We start from the raw sequence: 17,900 nt of genomic DNA, 5'->3' as shown, positions 1-17,900 counted from the left end.
GTTATTACTGTTGTGGAATGCAGAATTAGTTTTGTTGCAGGTTAGTTTAGATGCCTATGTGAAAGTCTTAGAAGAATATCATGGACGCAGGTACGGGAAAAACGCTTCATCTTAATTAATATACTTCTTTACAACATACAGATATACTTTACATCCAACAATGACTTATGCAGATATTTTTTGCGGCTTCTTGTCTGGTGTTCAGTTACATTCGTATGAATGACTAACTGTAGTACCCGGGCGTTGCCCGGGATAGTAACTGTCACTGTATCTCTGACAGGCTGTGTGTCTATGTCTCTGTCTGTCTCTTTCCTTGTCTATCTGTGTCTATGTCTCTGTCTGTTTCTATCTCTCTGTCTGTATCAGTCTATCTGTCTCTATATCTGTGTCTCTGTGTCTGTCTGTCTCTCTTATCTCTGTGTCTATCTGTGTCTGTCTCTTGCCCCGTCTGTCTCTTTCCCCATCTGTCTCTTTTCCCGTCTGTTTCTTTCCCCGTCTGTCTCTTTCCCCTTCTGTCTCTGTCTCTCTGTTTTTTTCCCCATCTGTCTCTTTCCCAGGTCTGTCTCATTCACCGTCTGTCTCCCAGTCTCTTTTCCTGTCTCTTTCCCTGTCTGTCTTTGTCCATCTCTTTGTCTGTGGCATTTGCTGTCTGTCTCTTTCCCTGTCGTCCTGTCTCTGTCTGTCTCTTTCCTTGTCTGTCTCTATCCAGGTCTGCCTCTTTCCCCATCTGTCTTTGTCTGTTTCTCTGTCTGTCTCTTTCCCTATCTGCCTGTCTCTGTCCCTGTCTGCCTGTCTCTGTCACTGTCTGCCTGTCTCTGTCCCTGTCTTCCTGTCTCTGTCCCTGTCTCTTTACCCGTCTGTCTCTTTCCAGGTCAGTCTCTTTCCCCGTCTGTCTCTTTCCCCGTCTGCCTCTTTCCCCGTCTGTCTCTTTCCCCGTCTGTCTCTTTCCCCATCTGTCTGCCTGTCTCTTTCCCCGTCTGTCTCTGCCTGTTTCTTTCCCCCGTCTGTCTCTGTCTGTCTCTTTCCCCGTCTGCCTCTGTCTGTCTCTTTCACCGTCTGTCTTGGTCTGTCTCTGTCTGTCTGTCTCTGTCTGTCTCTCTGTCAGTCTCCCCACCAACATCATATTACCTCACACATAAGCGTCTTATACTGTGACTGTCCTTTGCTCCTATAGTAACCAATCACAGCTGCTATTAATAACCTGTAGTTACAGGCTCCATTTACTTTAATGGAGGCAGGTTTTTTGGAGAGTAACTGCAAACATCAAAACATAGTCTATCACGTTTCCTGGGTCACATGGGGCATCTGTGCAAAATTTCGTAAATGCGACGGTGCGGATTCCTTCAGCGGACATACACACATACATACATACACTCAGCTTTATATATTAGATTACATCCAAAGATGCACTCAAAATTCTGCTGGACCCTACTTCTGTAATGTGTGGATAGATATGGCTTAGTTAGGCTGTGTGCTCCCCCTGCATTTTTGCTATGTTTTTTTCTTGCAGATTTTAATCAAAGCTGCAAGGAAAAACACATCCCAGCAAAGTCTATGAGAATCCTGTACGTTGCAGATTTTTTTCCTTGCAGATAAATCTGAAGCATGTCAATTCTTTCTGTGTTTTTACTGCATCTGATCACTGATATAATCTATGGCAGTGCTTGATTACTGCAGTCGATTATATCTGTCAGTACTGCACTAGCAGCACTGACATTTTGCATCACACACCATGCATCCAGCATGACACCTTGTGTCGATTGCGGCAGGTTTTTGGTGGTAATAAAGGGGTTAAAAAGGGTCTTTCTTTGTATTTTATTTAAAATAAAGGATTTTTGGGGTGTTTTTGTTTATTTCTTTTTCACTTACTGATTAGTGATGGGGCTGTCTCATAGATGCCTCCCATTACTAATCTAGGGCTTAATGTCAGTTGTGAGCTGAGATTAGCCCCTTATTATCCCGATTGCCACCGCACCAGGGCAATCGAGAAGATCTGAGTAAAGTGATGGGGTTGTTGCATCTAACGGATGCAACAATTCTGGGTGGCTACAGGCTGATATTTTTAGGCTGGGGGGGCTCCCAATAACATGGGTCTCCCCAGCTTGAGAATACCAGAACCTTGCTGTCTTGGCTGCTAAAGCACGCTCTCTGCAAACACTGATACAGCAGGAGACAGTAAAGCACGCTCTCTGCAAATACAAGCAGCAGGAACAATAGGGCTTTTTTTTTAAAAACTGAAGCAGGAGACAGTAAAGAACGCTTAGAGTACTTTCACACTTGCGTTTTTTTCCTTCCGTCACAATCTGCACTTTTGGAAAACAGCGAAATCTGTTTACGGATTCCACTGTTTCCCATAGACTTGTATGGATTGTGCCAAAAGTACCTGCGTTGCAGCATGTAACGTTTTTTGAGCGGCGGAATCCTCTATTTTTCACTGCGCATGCTCATCATTTTTTTTTTTAATCGCAGAAACTTTATTTTTTCTCTCGGTGGCCGAACGTTCAGCTGAGTGCCCGGCCACCGGCATGTGAGAGCTCTCAGCTGAGCGCCCGGCCGCCGACATGTGAGAGCGCTCAGCTGATCGCCCGGCAGCTGGCATGTGAGAGCGCTCAGCTGAGCGCCCGGCAGCTGGCATGTGAGAGCGCTCAGCTGAGCGCCCGGCCGCCGCCATGTGAGAGCGCTCAGCTGAGCGCCCGGCAGCTGGCATGTGAGAGCGCTCAGCTGAGCGCCCAGCAGCTGGCATGTGAGAGCACTCAGCTGAGCACCCGGCCGCCGGCATGTGAGAGCTCTCAGCTGAGCGCCCGGCCGCCAGCATGTGAGAGCGCTCAACTGATCGCCCCCGGCCGCCGGCATGTGAGAGTGCTCAGCTGAGCGCCCGGCAGCTGGCATGTGAGAGCTCTCAGCTGAGCGCCTGGCCGCCAGCATGTGATTGCTCTCAGCTGATCGCCCAGCAGCCGGCATGTGAGAGCTCTCAGCTGATCGCCCCCGGCCGCCGGCATGTGAGAGCTCTCAGCTGAGTGCCCGGCAGCTGGCATGTGAGAGCTCTCAGCTGATCGCCCGGCCGCCAGCATGTGATTGCTCTCAGCTGATCGCCCGGCCGCCAGCATGAGAGAGCTCTCAGCTGAGTGCCCGGCAGCTGGCATGTGAGAGCTCTCAGCTGATCGCCCGGCCGCCAGCATGTGAGAGCGCTCAGCTGAGCGCCCGGACGCCGGCATGTGAGAGCTCTCAGCTGAGCGCCCGGCCGCCGGCTTCTGTGAACGATCAGCTGAGCGCCCGGCCGCCGGCTTCTGTGAACGATCAGCTGATCGCCCGACAGCCGGGTGATCAGCTGATCGTTCACAATAGTCTGCTGCCGGTAAAACTGAATGAAGAAAAAAAAAAAAAAAGCTTTCCGTTGTTTTGTACAATCCATTGTGCCATTATATGTAACACACCCGTTGCATCCGTCACACAACGCAATGCAACGGATGCCGTTCAACGCAAGTGTGAAACTAGCCTTATTGCAAACAGATTTAGTGCAGTTTAGTGCCCAAATCTGCATGTCTATCCTTATCCCAGCAAAGTCAATCAGAATTCAGAAGTACTGTGCACACGTTGCTTCGTTGCTTCTTTTTTCTTTGCAGTTTTGGTGCAGAAAAAAATCTGCAACATGTCAATCGTTCGTGCGTTTTTTAGCTCTTCCATGCATAGATTTAACAAAAAACGCATGACACAAAAAAATACACATAAAACACATCAAAAACACGTGGTTTTTGGTTCGTTTTTTGGCCACAAAGTGCGTTTTTGGTGCAGAAAATATGAAGCGTGCGAACATACCCTAAAACGGCATGAGAGTATATCGCGCTTTGCAAACTCAAGCATCAGTAGACAGTAAAATAAAGCACGCTCTCTGAAAACACTGATACAGCAGGAGACTGTAGAGCAAGCTCTGTGCAAACACTGAAGCAGCAGGAGAGATTGTATCATGCTTTTTGCAAACATAAACAGTAGGAGACTGTAAAGCATAGTCTGCAAACACTGAAGCAGCAGGAGACAGTGTGGCATGCTCTCTTCAAAGACTGAGCAGCAAGAGACAGTAAAACATGCTCATTGCAAGCAGCAGGAGCCAGTGTAGCATGTTCTTTGCAATTGCTTCAACAGTTAAAGCATGCTCTTTGCAAATACTAAAATTGCAGGAGATAAATCAATATCTGAATCAGCAGTAGACAGTAAAGCATGGTCTTTGCAAATACTGAAGCAGCATGAGATAGTAAAGCATGCTTTTTACATACGTAGATGATTGAGTATTTGTATGCAGAAATTTCCTCACCATTTCTGCAGCTCTTGGAAAGAAAAACTCAGCCTTTTGCCTAATTTTGTTATGCGTTTTTCTAGCGTTTTTAGACACCAATCAATGCTAGAGATAGATAAGGGATATAGATATAGACTAGAATAGACAGAAACATAGACATATAATTGCACAACCCCCCGACATATAATAAAATTGCACCCGGTTCCCCCTATTTTTGATAACCAGCAAAGGTAAAGCAGACAGCTGAGGGCTATTTTCAGGCTGGTGTGAGGAAAGAGTTAACTTTTTGGTTGGAAAAATCATAGAAATTAATTCTCCTTTGCAAAGAGCATGACCAGACTTGTTTACGTAACAGACTCTGAGAGCACATTCCAGGACTCTAGACGCTGACACCCAAAGACAGAGCGATAAGACCTACAGCCTGGTTTAAGACAATAAGAGTTGTGTTTTACGCTTATGCCAGGAACCGAAACTCATTTATGCTTTTACTGAGAAATGGAAACTTATGTTTATGATGAGAAACGAAACAAATGCCTTTGTACACGACACAGTTACGCCCCTATTAGTTTGATAAACTCTGTCTGTGTGAAAATAAATTAGTCTTCTTTGGAGCGCACAGCCCTTGCCTTCTGTGCGGATATCAGTGTCTGTCTGTATCTCATTGGGGCTGAGGGAAGCTGAGGGGGGGCCCCGGGACTCCCTCCGCATTTGGTCATCGCTGGCAACTGTTGTGACCTATTGGTCAACCTAACACTGGAAAGTGTTGTGAATACGTTTTCCAGTTTGGGGCTCCCTCTTGTGGTGAGTGCTGGCGATGCAGTTGATGTGTGGAGCAAAAGCTACACACCTGTCCAGGACTGGCAAACAGGGTCAGATTGGGCCATTTAACTGAGTACTCTTCTCTGGTTACTTGCCGGTGGTCAATTGCGCCTGTGTGTTAAGGGCATTCTGTAACCAGCTCTGCTCACTTCCAGATCTCCTCACAGATAAGTAGTCTTTGTACCTCTGCTGTTTGTTTTCCACTTTCTTCTTGCTTTCTCTGTTTTGATACTATGCATGATTCCTATTTTGTCTGTGTGGCGTTCGTGGTGAAATGGGATCATTCCCTGGTGGGAGTGTCAGTATACTTAGCTCCATCATTCTGCAAGGTTTGTGTTTGTCATGCTTGGTATTAATTCAGTCCCTCATCTGTGTTTTTTGATCCCAATAACATTTGAGTGCTGATACAGTGGGGGAGAGGTTGTGTGACCTCAGGATTTTTCCATATCAGAAGTGCTGGTGTATATTAGGGTTTTTACGACTGCAGACAGTTGCTCTTTCCTATCCTTTCCTATAAAGATAGTTTGGGCCTCACCTTTGCTGAAATCTGTCTTTTCTGGCTTTGTATTGTGTTTTTCTGTATCACCGTAGCCTTTACATGTGGGGGGCTATCTATCTATCTTTGGGGACTACTCCGAGGTAGATTACCTTTCTTATATTTCTATCTATAAGATTATTTAGTTCTCCAGCTTTGTCGAGGTGTCCAGGTCATCGTAGTCTCGTCCCACGGCTACTTCTAGTTGTGTGTCAGGATTAGGTCTGCAGTCCGTTAACTTTCCAGCCACTCTGTTACCTTTTTGGGATTCCACATTTTTTGATCCTCCTCGGTCCCTGAATCATAACAGGGAAGGTCCATAGTTATTGGACCCTTAGCAGCCTAGAAATAGCAGCCTGCAGCTGCCCCAGAAGTGAAGCATTGAATTAGATTAGCCAATTCTGGCGCTTTGCCACAACTTTTTCCTAGAACAGTGGCAATCGGGGTAATGATTTTTGGGGTTGATGTCAGATGTATAATGTCAATTTGACTCAAGCCCAGGGGTTAGTAATGCAAGATGTTTTTCAGGCACCCCAATTACTAACCCAGTAAGTGAAAATAAAAAAAAAACACAAATACTTTTTTATTTGAGAAAACACTCCCCCCACACTTCCCTTGCGTCAAAATTTTATAAAAAAAAAATCCATCCAGGTCCACAGTTGTCGAGGGATTCCAATGTAGTCCATAAATGGAAACCTGAAAGACATAAAAAGAGATAAATAAAAACAAGACACTGTCCCTCGTTCACCAATTTATTAGAAAGCAAATTTCCCAGCTCTGATGTCCGCCAGCGGTTCCCAAAACGTTCCTCAATTATGTGGATGAAAGGCTATAGAGTCTCAGAACGAGGCCTTAGGGCTAGGGCACACGATGAGTAAAACAAAAAAAAATGGCATTCCACCTAGACCCATGTTACGCTACGGGGCTGTTCCCATCTGTGATTATTTTCTCAGCCCTAATTGGATTGAGAAATCAATCTCAGCATGCTGTGGGTGGAATCCAATTCGTTTTCACTCGCACCCATTCAAGTCTATGGGTGCGAGAGAAACATTGCATTGCACTTGGATGACATCGGAGTGCAGTGCGATAATCACATTAGCTAATAATGGTGGAGATGGGGAGATTAGTCCCTACCTCTCCTCCGCAGCTGTGATCCGATAGCAGGATCGGATCTCAGTGGCATGAGAGTTGGCTTACACTTGCAGCACAGCGGGAGCCGAGAGTCGCATCCGATGCCATACGTTCATGTGGCCCCAACCTCAGAATGAGGCTCCATAGCCAGTCTGTGCTCACGCTGTGCTCCACGACATTGGATCACTGATAAGCGGTGGCGTCAGGAACGTCATCGCAGTGATTGTTCCTGATGTCACCGGCCATCAGAGTGATGAGCAGTGACGTTCCTGACATCATCGCTCATCAGTAAATAGGTCTTGCGGTGCGCAGAGTGAGTTGGGACTGGCTGCTGCTTAAAGTGTGTGAATAATTGCTCCAAGGGGGAAAAGTATGGGAGTCTCACAAAGGGAGAACTAAGCCACTGCAAACAAATAACAACCACACATAACCATTATAATATGTTTAATACACAAGTAAACAATGCAGGAGCATAGTTACCATATGAATGTGCCCGAAAGACATCCAGGGGCCATTTGGCACTCATATCAACACTGAGGACAAACAGGTTTTTATTGTCTATCTCTATAGCATTCACTTTTAACTAAAAATGCATGCAAAAATGCTACAAAAAAAGCAGCAAATACGCAATCATTTTTATACCTCCGTTTTATAGAGTTTTTGACTGGCTTGGATGTTAATGGGTGAAAAAACACTAAGGCGGCTTTCACACTACGTTTTTTTAACATGCGTCCTGAACGTTTTTTTAACGCAAAAACGGATCCAGTGCAAATGTGTTTTCATTTCGATGCATTTGCAATGGACTCGCGTCAACATGCGTTCACCTGCGTTTGCGTGCGTTATAGTGAGGATCCAGCGACTTGCAGTTTTTTTACTTTTTTCAAAAACGCTACTTGTAGTTTTTGAGCTGCGTCCAAATATTGCAAATTGCTGAATCCTGACTATACTGCACGCAAACTTATGTGAACGCTGGCATGCTGATAGACAGGATCCTGCTTGCTCTAATGAGCATGCCCAGAAACCAGCCTGGCGTGATCAGTCTCTCCCCCTCCTTCTCTCCCCCGCCTGAGAGCTGCGGAGGCTCGTAACCAAGGTAAACATCGGGTAACTTGCTTGGATACCCGATGTTTACCTTGGTTACTTGTGCAGGGAGCCCGGCTCCTAGCAGCTGCAGACGCTCGTAACCAAGGTAAATATCGGGTATCCAAGCAAGTTACCCGATGTTTACCTTGGTTACGTGTGCAGGAAGCCCGGCTCCTAGCAGCTGCAGACGCTCGTAACCAAGGTAAATATCGGGTAACTTGCTTGGATATCCGATGTTTACCTATGTTACGTGTGCAGGGAGCCCGGCTACTAGCAGCTGCAGACGCTCGTAACCAAGGTAAATATTGGGTAACTTGCTTGGATACCTGATGTTTACCTATGTTACGTGTGCAGGGAACCCGGCTCCTAGCAGCTGCAGATGCTCGTAACCAAGGTAATTATCGGGTATCCATGCAAGTTACCCAATATTTACCTTGGTTATGAGCCTCCTCAGCTGTCAGATGCCGACTCCCAGTCTCACGTTTAGTTCCCCTCACTCCCGATCACATGACTCCAATGCCCGCCCATAAACTTCAAGTGACAGGATCCTGTAAAATAACACATGCGTTTGCATGCGTTTTTCTCTGCAAAAACAGGATCCGCTTTTGCAGCAAAAAAACGTTCATGGCGCATGCTAAAAGAAGTGTGAAAGCGGCCTAAGCATGCTCTTTGCAGACATTGAAGCAGGAGGAGACATTGTAACTTGCTTTTTGCATACGCAAGCAACAGGAGACAGTAACGCATGCCTCTACAAACACTAAAGCAGTATGGAGATGAGGGGACAAGCATCCCTAGAGCTGTTCATACAAGAGACTTTTCAATCTTGGCTTTGACTAAGGCTACTTTCACACATCCGGTTTTTGCTCTGCGGCACAATACGGCGCTCTGCAGAAAAACCGCAACCGTTTTTTTGCCGCCGGTTGCGTTTTTTTTTTTGCATAGACTTACATTAGTGCCGTATTGTGCCGCATGGGCTTGCGTTCGGTCCGGTTTTTGCCGCATGCGGCAGATTTAGCCGATGCCGCGGCCGGATGGAACGTTGCCTGCAACGTTTTTTGCTCCAGCAAAAAAAAACGCATCGCGCCGCATCCGGCCGCTGCAGCGCATTTTTCAATGCATGCCTATGAACGCTGGATGCGGCGCAATGCGGAAAAAATGCATCCGGCCGCTGCATGCGGTTTCTTCCACTGCGCATGCTCAGTAGCATGCCGCAACCGGAAAAAAAACGGACGGGCCGCATGTAAAAACTTATGCAAAGGATGCGTTGTTTTCGCCGCATCCGTTGCATAGGTTTCACAGCCGGATTGAGCCGCACAGCTCAAACCGGATGTGTGAAAGTAGCCTAACTGATGTAGGATGTATGAAGTAGTGAAAGATCAATGTAAAGAAGCCAAAAGGGTAATTTACCCATTACAACCCTTAACTCCTTGCATGGGGCTAAAATCTTGACTTACTGCCATTATGAAATATTTTTGTTGCATATTAATTGGTTTCTCCCCATTACTACCTCTTGTGGTCGGCATTCCACATTCTGACTGCTGTAACTGTAAAGAACCCTTTCCTATTTAGCTGCTGGAATCGCTTTTCTTCCACCCGCAGTGAGTGCCCCCTGGTCCTTAGTATTGTCTTTGGAAGAAATAAGTCATGTGCCAGTCCTTTATATTGACCACACATGTATTTATACATATACATGAGATCTCCTCTGAGATGTTGCCAACTTTTCCAACCTCTCGTCATACGGGCGGCCTCCATCCCTTGTAATGATCTAGTTACCCGTCATTGAACTAACTCTAACTTCTGAATGTCCTTTTTAAAATGTGGAGGCCAAAACTGGATCCCATATTCCAGATGTGATTTATAGAGGAGTAACAATATGTTGGGATCCCGGGATCTAATCTCTCTTTTTATACACCCTAAAATCTTGTTTGCTTTTGCAGCTGCTGCTTGACATTGAGTACTTGTAAAAAAAAATTGCGACCCAGATGGGACTTGAACCCACAATCTCCAGCTCCGGAGGCTGGCACCTTATCCATTAGGCCACTGGGCCAACTACTGGACAGTTACAGTGTCAATCAGGAGTGGGTAAGAAAATGTGGGGTCTATTATATTTTTCCTCTGATTTTTCAACTCCTGGTTTTGGCTTCCAAATACTCAATGTGTGCACGTGGCCTAAGGGGGCAGATACTGCAGCTGCATCTCCCTCCTCCCAGCTTTCTGGTGTTTTATGTTACACTAAGCAGATATGTTTGATGACTGTGGGTATTTCTGGATATTTAAATAGAGAGGAAGAATAATATTGATATGGCTCTATGGCTAGCAATTAAATATAGCCATAGGGATTCCTTTGCACCCCATTGTCAATCATTTCTACCCCAAATTGTCACTGTAGTAAAATACAAACATTAGGTCTATCAATCCCGTTCCATGGAAACAAATGGGATCCATCCGGTGATACCCTCTGATAACCGTTAGTGTGAACCAAGCCTTATCTTAATGAAAAAATAAATAAGCTCCACTTCAGGCATTTTGCAATTTAATCCAATGATAAAAGGGTTTCAAGGCCAGAGAAGAGCTGAGTGAGATGTGATGGATCTGCTCATCTGATGCCTGGTAAAGCGGCTGCTGGGGGCGCTCACGAGGTTTCTCGCTCGCTCTCGATATTTTTGACTGCAGATTAAAAATGAATGGTAACCTCCCAGGAGTCGTCAGCGAGTGACACATCCACACGCGGCTTCAGTTTTGCAGCAAGATCATAAATTGCTATACAATTCGGCTGCGTCGCTCCTGACAACAATTAATAAACACCTCAGTATGACAAATAAATGACGCAGCGCCCGCCTCGGTCTAGAGGCTTATCTATGACTAGGAAAAAATAAAGCAATTATCTCATTCAGACAGAGGAGGGAATAAAAGGGTTTTTTTTTCAGGGAAGGGGGTATATTTTGGCTTGTAGCCTAATGCAGACCCTTAAACAATAGCGCAAATGATTGCCAATATACTTCTCAGTGCTCATCCGAAAGTCAACCGAGGATCAGTTCTTCAGTGCAACTTTTTTCTATCGGCATTTTATATGCTCAGTATAATCAAGCACAGCCGCCCACCCCGGGGTCTTATAAAAAGGGCTCATGTATGAATCATTTTATATTCCCTATTCTGCTAGTTGAGTCATTATGTACATATACCATATTACATTACTGATCCTGTACTGATCCTGAGTTACATCCTGTATTATACTCCAGAGCTGCACTCACTATTCTGCTTGTGCAGTCACTGTGCACATACATTACTGATCCTGAGTTACATCCCGTATTATACTCCAGAGCTGCACTCATTATTCTGCTGCTGCTGCAGTCACTGTGTACATACATTACATTACTTATCCTGTACTGATCCTGAGTTACATTCTGTATTATACCCCAGAGCTGCACTCACTATTCTGCTGCTGCAGTCACTGTGTACATACATTGCATTACCTATCCTGTACTGATCCTGAGTTACCTCCTATCAGGGCCGGCATCAGCACAAGGCATACCCGGGCAAATGCCAGGGCCCTGGAGAGCTGTGTGGGCCCACTCTGCCTCGTTAGTTCTGCTGCCCTCGGGCCGAGTTCCGGGGACCGCAGTCTTCAGCAGGAAACTGTGGTTGCCGTCCCTTTAAGGCGCGCAGACCACAGCTTTCACTGCGTCCTCGTGGATTGAGGTTCATCTGTGGGCGGAGCTACCGCCCGGCGTCCTGCTCGGTCCCACAGATGAAGGAGGCGCAGTGTCAGCCAGCGACCCCCAGCACAGCGCTTCTCTCGGCGCTGTGTGGGCCCTCTCTCCACCGTGACCTGAGCAGTATGTGGGACCCCCCCTCGATCTGTATGTGCCCTCCCCGCCCCAAGATTTATGGGCCCCAGTGAATTGTTTGGGTTTCTCCCCCATGCGATGTATGCCCTGCCCCCCCTCCCCTCCCCGTATGTGCTGGCCCCCGGAGCTGTGTGTGTGGGCCCCCAGAGCCGCGTGTGTGGGCCCCCAGAGCCGCATGTGTGGGCCCCCAGAGCCGCGTGTGTGGGCCCCGCAGAGCCGCGTGTGTGGGCCCCGCAGAGCCGCATGTGTGGGCCCCGCAGAGCCGCATGTGTGGGCCCCCAGAGCCGCGTGTGTGGGCCCCGCAGAGCCGCGTGTGTGGGCCCCGCAGAGCCGCATGTGTGGGCCCCCAGAGCCGCGTGTGTGGGCCCCCAGAGCCGCGTGTGTGGGCCCCCAGAGCCGCGTGTGTGGGCCCTGCAGAGCAAGGTGTGTGTTTGTCTGTATGTATGTATGCATGCAGCAGAGCAGTATGTGTGTGTCTGTATGTATATATGCAGCAGAGCAGTATGTGTGTGTCTGTATGTATGTATATATGCAGCAGAGCAGTATGTGTGTGTCAGTATGTATATATGCAGCAGAGCAGTATGAGTGTGTCTGTATGTATATATGCAGCAGAGCAGTATGTGTGTGTCAGTATGTATATATGCAGCAGAGCAGTATGAGTGTGTCTGTATGTATATATGCAGCAGAGCAGTATGTGTGTGTCAGTATGTATATATGCAGCAGAGCAGTATGTGTGTGTAAGTATGTATATATGCAGCAGAGCAGTATGAGTGTGTCTGTATGTATGTATATATGCAGCAGAGCAGTATGTGTGTGTCAGTATGTATATATGCAGCAGAGCAGTATGTGTGTGTCAGTATGTATATATGCAGCAGAGCAGTATGAGTGTGTCTGTATGTATGTATATATGCAGCAGAGCAGTATGTGTGTGTCAGTATGTATATATGCAGCAGAGCAGTATGAGTGTGTCTGTATGTATATATGCAGCAGAGCCGTATGTGTGTGTCAGTATGTATATATGCAGCAGAGCAGTATGTGTGTGTCAGTATGTATATATGCAGCAGAGCAGTATGAGTGTGTCTGTATGTATGTATATATGCAGTAGAGCAGTATGTGTGTGTCTGTATGTATGTATATATGCAGCAGAGCAGTATGTGTGTGTCAGTATGTATATATGCAGCAGAGCAGTATGAGTGTGTCTGTATGTATGTATATATGCAGCAGAGCAGTATGTGTGTGTCTGTATGTATGTATATATGCAGCAGAGCAGTATGTGTGTGTCTGTCTATATGTATATATGCAACAGAGCAGTATGTGTGTCTGTCTATATGTATGTACGCAGCAGAGCAGTGTATGTATGTGTGCAACAGAGCAGTATGTGTGTCTGTCTATATGTATGTATGCAACAGAGCAGTGTGTGTGTATGTATGTATGTATGCAACAGAGCAGTATGTGTGTGTATGTATGTATGCAACAGAGCAGTATGTGTGTGTCTATCGATATGTATGTATGCAGCAGAGCAGTGTGTGTGTCTGTATGTATGTATGTATACAGCAGAGCAGTGTGTGTGTGTCTGTCTATATGTATGTATGCAGCAGAGCAGTGTGTGTCTATATGTATGTATGCAGCAGAGAAGTATGTGTGTCAGTCTGTATGTATGCAGCAGAGCAGTGTGTGTCTGTGTCTGTATGTATGCAGCAGAGCAGTGTGTGTGTCTGTATGTATGCAGCAGAGCAGTGCGTGTCTGTATGTATGCAGCAGAGCAGTATGTGTGTGTGTCTGTCTGTATGTATGTATGTATGCAGCAGCAGTGTGTGTCTGTCCCTATGTATGTATGCAGCAGAGCAGTGTGTCTGTCTGTATGTATGCAGCAGAGCAGTGTGTGTCTGTCTGTATGTATGCAGCACAGCAGTGTGTGTCTCTGCATGTATTCAGCAGAGCTGTGTGTGTCTGTCTGTATGCATGTATGATGTGTATCTATGTATGTCAGTGTATATGATTGTATAGATTTGTCTGTTTATATGTATTTTTGTGAGTTTGTCTTTAAATATGTATATGTATGTATCTGTGTGTGTGTGTGTCTGCGTGTTTATGGGGCCCACTGGGACTCTTCTGCCCGAGGCCCACAAAAACCTGGAGCCGGCCCTGCCTCCTATATTATGCTCCAGAGCTGCACTCACTATTCTGCTGGTGCAGTCACTGTGTACATACATTACTGATTCTGCACCGTTCCTGAGTAACATTCTGTAGTATTATGTCTGGGTTTTAGTTCAATCACTGTGGTTTACGCTATATCCAGACTCCGTTATTGGTAATGATTTCCCGCTTTCTCTTGGTTTGAATGCCCAATTTCCAGTTTTCTGTAATATGTCTCTCTAGACCAGAGCTGCAGGGGTTAAGTGTCACACCAACTCTGGAGGAAAGTCATTTGCAGGCTGCAGTAAGGGTTGCGCCTCCTTCTTCTGCAGATGCCAAACATTTGCATTTAAAAGACTTTACTTTGGGGTAATGAGATTTTGATACCACCCGAAGGTTAAGTTTCAAAGATGCAAACGAGTATTTATCAAACCTCTGCAAATACAAATCGCTTCACAAACTGCTGCCTGCAAACTGGAGGAGATGAAGAGCCGGGCAGAAGCGTCCGGGCCCAAAATCTGTGCCTACTGTGAGCCATGATACTCTCAGTGTGATTGCTACTTCCACACCCTTCTTCTGATAATGTTTCATTTTAGCATATGCCAATGTGGGGGAAATGAATGAGGTTGTGTTGTAGTACCGGACATAGCCTATACTCAAGAGAGGCGCTATTTCTGGAAAATGAATGAGCCTTCAACTCTAAATATTACCAACTAGCTGTAGTACCCTGCGTTGCCCAGGATATTAACTAAGCATCTCTCTGTCTCTCTGTATCACCCCACGGGACCTGCAGGGCATAACTCGTCACCGGGCCAGTGGTGTTGTGGGGTTGCTGTGAATGGGCTGACTCAGCTTCGTGGCCCCATCGGCTACAGGCAAAGAGAGAGTCAAAAAGGGGGGATGGGGGGGTTTTCTTTAAAGCGCCACCCGTGGTGCGCGGCCAGGGATTAGCTGCTGCTGTGAGATGTCGCTCTCCTCCGGGGCTGATGTTACCGCAGCCCAGATAGTCCAGCTACTCACAGGTGGAGCGCGCCGTGGGGAGAACGGTGGTGACGGGGGAAGGGCCTTTGGCGCCAAAGTGCGGTGCGGCGGCGCCAGAAAATGAGAGTCTTACACAGGGGCTGCGGTTCCAGGTGTTTTACTCACTATTCGTGTGCTGCGCCCGCAGAGTACCGGTCATCACCGTGATGGGCCACAGCCGATCCCGGATGAAGCAGAGGTCACCACTAGTGTTGTGAAGCGTGTGAGACCTTCCTCATTGCGCCTTGTAGTGTGGATCCCTGTGGTGTAAAGCTACTTGGTGACCCCAGTGTCCTTGGCTTTAGTTGCCGCCCCGTACGCAGGCAGTGCGAAACTTGTTATGGACGCGAAGGTTCCCCTAGCTGAGGACTCTGCACCCTGACTGGCGCCGGTCCCGAAGGGGCTGTTGGGGCTCACCCTCCGGCTACCGAGTTGCTCCTCTATCTCACAGCTCCACTCGATCGTCTCCTGCTTCTCTCTCTGTCTGCCCGGCACCCGGTCGGGCTCTTCTCTGCCTCAAGCTGTTCTCTCTCCTGCGTCCAAACTGTTCTGAGGTAAAACTCCTTCTCAAGTGAATCTAAGGCGGGCTTTGCACGTTGCGACATCGCAAGCCGATGCTGCGATGTCGCACGCGATAGTCCCCGCCCCCGTCGCAGGTGCAATATCTTGTGAAAGCTGGCGTAGCGAAAATTATCGCTACGCCGGCTTCACATGCACTCATTTGCCCTGCGACCGTCGCTCTGGCCGGCGACACGCCTCCTTATTAAAGGGGCGGGTCGTGCGGCGTCACTGCGACGTCACACGGCAGGCGGCCAATAGGAGAGGAGGGGCGGAGATGAGCAGGATGTAAACATCCCGCCCACCTCCTTCTTTCCACAAAACCTACGGAAGCCGCGGTGACGCCGGTAGGAGATGTTCCTCACTCCTGCGACTTCACACACAGCGATGTGTTCTGCCGCAGGAGCGAGGAACAACATCGGACCGTCGCGTCAGCATAATTATGGATTACGCCGACGCTGCACCGATGATACGATTACGACGCTTTTGCGCTCGTTAATCGTATCATCTAGGCTTTACACACTGCGATGTCGCATGCGATGCCGGATGTGGGTCACTTTCAATTTGACCCCACTGACATCGCACCTGCGATGTCGTAGTGTGCAAAGCCCGCCTAAGTGTGTTCGCTCACTTCCCAGGCAGCCCCCACCTTTTTGATGACTCATCCTGCCCGGGAATTTCCCAGCCTGGCTTCCTGAGTAGTGTAAGTGCTGGCTCACTAACTGGGTGTTTATGTAAGTGTATTGTGTAAGCTCCAAGCACCAGTGGTTAACCTCCTCTTACACGGGATAAACATTACACCTTAAGACAGATGCAGTTGTCGCGGGCGGGGAGGAGGGTGTCAGCACACTACGCTCACCCCTTCTGCTCGGGTCCGGCGGCTGCTGCTCAGTGGTGGCTCGAGCGGTGGGCCGGATCCCGGGGGTTTCTCGAGCGGCACTCCTCGCCTGTGAGTGAAAGGGGGTTGTTGGGTGTGGGGATTGTTTATTGTCCGTGACGCCACCCACGGCTGTGGTGATTTAACCACCGCTACTCAATACGGGGATCCCGGGGATGGTGATGCGGAGCAGCCAGGTGTTGTGTTGCCCCTCCGTGGGTAGGGGTTGGTGTTCCCGGGGCCCGGTGATGGCTTGGGAGGTGCAGGGCCTGGTGGGCGCAGGGACGCGGGGGCAGCGCTGTGCCTTGCGGCACTGTAGTACTCACTCAGCCTGAGACGTTGACACAGTTTGTACGGTAAACCAAACGGCTGGTAAGACGGTCCCACGGACGGCTGCACTTGCTCTCCCAGTCGGTGACGGTGATGTCCCTCTTCCTTGCACCTTTATGTACTTGTTGGTTGCGATGGGTCCCCACCGGTAACCCGCTCCCCGGCTTCAAGCTGGGCCGGAGGAGCTCTACTCTTTGCCCGCAGGCGCTGGCCCTAAGAAACTGGTGCCTTGGCGGTGGCGGTGTCTCTCTTACACTGGCTGGGCTGTTGCCTTCAATCGGGACTTGGTTGTTGGAGGGTCTGCGTCCCCTTCACTGACGGATTCGTCAAATTATGGCGACTCCAAGCCTTGCCGGGGTCCGAGAGGCCCCTGCCCTGGTGCTGACTGTCCTTCGGAACGCTGCTCCAGACCGCCGGGCACACAGCCTACGGGGTCCTTCCAGGAACTTCCAAACGGTCCCCCTCCAGACAGTCACCGCCGTTGCTGACCTTGCTGACCTGTCCTGCACACAGCTGGACTACTTCAGGATTTGCACACTCCTTCTGTTCTGTCACCACTCTTGCTTTCCTCCTTTACCACTTTTCTTTCCTTCACTTTCACTTAGCTGTTTACTCCTTTCTAGCCCTCAGCTAGACTTCACTCTTGCCCTGCCTGGGCTAATCTCTGCTGTTTACTTTAGCCCTGTCTGGGCTACTCCTCCACTCCTTCCACTTCCTCCTCCCTGACTAGACTGCCTGGTACTTCCCGCCTCCAGGGCTGTGATCTCCTCGGTGGGCGGAGCCAACCGCCTGGCCCACCCCCCTGGTGTGAATCATCAGCCTCTGGAGGAAGGCAACAAGGATTTTTGGTTAGCTTAGATGTTCCTACCTGGGATGGAGGGTGTGATGGTGTGTGACCTGTGTCCCCTGGCTTGCCCAGGGCGACATACAATACTCTGTGGCAACTGAAGCCTCAGGGGCACCACATCTCTCCCACTCCCTCTCTCTATCCACCCTTCTCTATCTGTCCCTCTATATCCGTCTCTCTCTCTCTCTCTCCCTGTCCATCTCTCTCTGGCCATCTCTCTCCCTGTCTCTCTATCTCCTTCTATCTGTCTCTTTGTCTATCTGTCTTTCTATCTCTGTATCTCTGTCTTTCTCTCTGTCTATCTGTATCTCTTTGTCTCTGTCTGTCTGTCTGTCTATCACTCTATGTCTCTCTCTGTCTCCCACTGTCTGTCTCTGTCTCTCTATGTCTGTCTCTCTCTGTCTGGGTTTGTCTGACTGTGTCTC

The 17,900-nt window shown here is 48.3% G+C and overlaps 1 non-coding gene across 1 annotated transcript; it reads right to left on the bottom strand.

The window, feature by feature from the left end:
• Nucleotides 1–9,833: 9,833 nt before the first annotated feature.
• Nucleotides 9,834–9,906, bottom strand: TRNAR-CCG (transfer RNA arginine (anticodon CCG)). The gene has a single exon. It is a non-coding gene; the product is annotated as a tRNA-Arg (tRNA).
• Between the last annotated feature and the right edge of the window lie 7,994 nt (nucleotides 9,907–17,900).

The sequence above is a fragment of the Anomaloglossus baeobatrachus genome, chromosome 8, assembly GCF_048569485.1.
Source record: "Anomaloglossus baeobatrachus isolate aAnoBae1 chromosome 8, aAnoBae1.hap1, whole genome shotgun sequence".
In the NCBI taxonomy this organism is placed as follows: Eukaryota; Metazoa; Chordata; class Amphibia; order Anura; family Aromobatidae; genus Anomaloglossus; species Anomaloglossus baeobatrachus.
The sequence above is the reverse complement of the archived record's forward strand: the minus strand, read 5'-3'. Positions and strand labels throughout refer to the sequence as shown.